Raw genomic sequence first — 3642 nt, 5'->3', positions numbered from 1 at the left:
CATTTTATTCATATGGCTTCTAATTTGGTTCTTAGATTTAGATTTATAGGAAAACTAAACCCTAATTCTCAAATTTTTGGGGTAAACCGAAATCCCTCTTTGAGGCTTGACTAATTTGCACCAGAACTGTGTTTGAATTTTAAAGTAGGCAAGTGCATCCTTGGCTTGTTCGAGGACCTCAAGATTTCTTTCTCGATGATACGAGTTGTCGTGCGAGCACCTTTGATCGCGGAATTATCAAAGGTAGGTTGAGAAGAGGATGATAGAAACACAAGCACAATTCAGTATATGGCGAAGGAAATTATCTTCTCTAGATTATGAGTATGAAAATATTACAATCCCAATCATGAGTTCGGCGGTCGACCGTGAGAAACTGGCGGTCGACCGCGAAGCACAAAGAACAGTAAACAGCTTTGAAAACACAGGCATTCGACCGCAAAAGTCTCTGGATGAGCCATGGTCGACCGTCACGGTCGACCATGATCTAATAAAAGGCATAATTTAAAAATGAACTACTGACGGTCGACCATGGCGGTCGACCGCAAAATGATACGGGCTGAAATACAGGTTTTTGGCTGATTTGGAAAATACGTTAAAAATATCAAATCATTTCCAAAATTAGTAAAACTTTGGGGAAAGTTTCTAAATGATAAAATAAACATGTTTAAAAAGGAATTTTTGGAAATGCAACTTTCGTTTGTGAAAACTCACTATTTTTGAAAAGAGTTCATAAAACTTGTTTTTCGTGAACACAAAAATTAAACTATGGCTTGTAAACTTGTGTATATATATCATGCATATATTATATATATTATGAAGTATGAAAGAGATGTAAACATGAAATAAAAGCTATTGTAACAAAGTTTGATGAAAAATCATTTGTATGATAGAAAAAGTCAAACTTGTGTTTTGTTTACATATTGAGCTTAAATATAATCATACGATATATGTAAGCAAACTACTCTTATACCTAGGTGAATGAACACACATGAACTTGAATCTTTAACTCTTGATTACCGTGTGTTGAATTCCTGTAAAGAGAAAAATAAACCATAAAAACTAGAAAACAGATTAGCTATAAATTGTTTAACAAATCATCATCAAAACCATAGGGCTAACAGGAAGATCCAAGATGATGGCCTCCATGCCGCTGTCGCTACAGTTCCACCTCGCGATACTCTTCCAGTGTCCAAGGAGGTCGAAGCCACAGATCAAAATTCCTCCTTGATCAAGGGGTTAACTATTGAAGGTGCGCTAGCTCTATCAAAGAGAGCACGTCAAAGGCAACGCCAGCGCCTCACGCGCCAACTCGCCAAGGCTTTGGAGCCAGTTGATGGGATCCGCTATGAGGCAGATCTGAAGTTAAGAGGCACCAAGTGCCACAATAGCGAGCAGGCGTCTCTTCCTTCAAACCGGCGACTAATGAATGGGTCCGCGTCAAAAGGGCTCGTTCAACCCTGAAGAGTGAATCCAGAAATGTCGTGCACTTCTTGCACACGCACGGAACCTTGTGCGATAAGTGCGTAAGTTGCAGGAAGAGGATATGGTCAATGAAACATCAAAACCTCACAAAATATGGATTCCTAAGTCTGAAACTATGTGAAATTTAAGTCGGCGGATAACAGAAAATTTCTCTGGCCGAGACAACAACAACCGTCTTGCAATAGGCCGAGACAACATCAACTGTCTCGTAGCAGGCCGAGACAGCATCAACTGTCTCGTAGCAGGCCGAGACAGCATCAACTGTCTGGCTGTCTCGCACCTAGCCGAGACACCAGTGACTATCTCGCCCAAAGAGTTGGCTCTGTGACTGCCTTAGAGTCTCTGACAGCCCCTATTCCTATCCTGATGAATCATGCACCGTCGGTAGAGTCCCATAACAGTGTGGACTTGCCTCGATTAAAAATAACAATGGCAAAACACCTAGGTTCTTTGCACGAGGATCAAGGTAGAGTTTCGGCCAAAGAACGCTTGGGCCCAGTAAAGGAACCCCAAGCAACTCATCTAGCTGGGGACCACACACACCCTCGTAACAACTTGGAACCTTCTCATAAAGGGAAAATTCTAATAACCGACCACATCGGACTGCGAGTTAAAGTCCAAGAGCCCGTTGAGGTTCCGCGCTCACAAAGGTGTAGCTCTAAATGTGTGACTCTTGAAAACACTAACAAACTGTTTTATCCCCAGAAGGAAACATATTCGTCTGACAATGATAACGTTATACCTAGAAAGTTATGCCAGCACACGATAGGTTGCTCCGATGATCATGCTAATGAGTTGTACTATCGGGTTGAGGGTACGAATAAATCTTGAAAGAAAAGTACCCGGGAAGCGGCTATCATTGTTTGTATACCAAAATTATCAGGGCAGTATTATCAATGTGTAACTACCCCAAGATCGCTCCACAGAGGGTCTCGGTATTCGAGAGGATCTACACTGAAGCGTTAAAGCCTAAATCAAGGCATTTCCACAAAAGAAGATCGGTTGTTCGAGATGACGAACTCCTAAAAGTTACCATCAACATGGTCAATAAGGAAAATTCTCTGATTGTTTCAAGTGGTTCTAACCCCGACTTTTCTCCAGGAAGAGGAGTCAATTCGGGAATAACCTAAATAATGTCTCGACTCCAGCTAGAAGCTGTCGGACCTAAACAATCCGCAGTCACGATTAACATGGCTGATAAGGAAAAGTCGATTCAACCTTCTAGTTTAGATCCCCTCATATCACATTGTCTAACTCGGCTACGCGCAGGCACTACCAGACGTAGGGACTATCAGAGGATGAATAAAGGATTATCCTCAGATGATGAAGCATCAGATGATAACTCTGCAGTCGCTTCTAGCAATACGGTATCCAGCCCAGGACAATCTCGCGAGGCATTTATGATCAACACCGAGCAAATGACCAAGATTCTTGAAGATGCTTTGGCTAAGCAGAAAGAGAACTTCAAGTTCGAAATGGAAATGGCTATGCTACGGATGAAGGAAGAGCATGACTAACGGATCCAAGCTTTGTTAGGTTAAATTGGTGAATCCAGTCATCACAACAATACCTACCGGACAGGTGGTGATTCAGACATGGAAGAACACCTCGATGCAGATAACCCTCCCATGAACCAAAATGCTAGGGGTGGTCCTACTAAAAATAACAACGCTGGGGGTAGTCCCACCGATGATGATAATGTCGGTGTGGCCACGATGTTCCTTCTCGAAATCAACCAAGGAAGGATACGAGCGAAGATGAGAAGATGAAGGACCTCAAGGGAAAAGACCGACATTCCATGTCCCTATCCAAGAGAGTGGGAGTTGATCTCGTATCCGGCGAAGTTCAACCTGATTAAATTCACGTCGTTTGACGGGAAGGGTTCCCCCACCCAACACTTAATTTATTTCAAGTCCCACTTAGGAGTGATTTCTGACAATAAGCCTTTGATGGTCTGGTTATTCGCTAGCACCCTTCACGGGCCTGCCTTTGATTGGTACCGTCGCCTTAAGCCCAAAAGCATCAACAGTTAGGACAATATGGAAATCTTATTCCTCGGCAATTTCTTTGATGATGATACTGAGGTATCAATTAGGACGCTCTTTGAGGAGAAACAGGAAGACGAAGAGACGGTCGACGACTTCGTCAAGCGCTTCCGAA

Source organism: Asparagus officinalis, unplaced genomic scaffold (assembly GCF_001876935.1).
Source record: "Asparagus officinalis unplaced genomic scaffold, Aspof.V1 AsparagusV1_Un195, whole genome shotgun sequence".
Taxonomy (NCBI): domain Eukaryota; kingdom Viridiplantae; phylum Streptophyta; class Magnoliopsida; order Asparagales; family Asparagaceae; genus Asparagus; species Asparagus officinalis.
The sequence above is the reverse complement of the archived record's forward strand: the minus strand, read 5'-3'. Positions refer to the sequence as shown.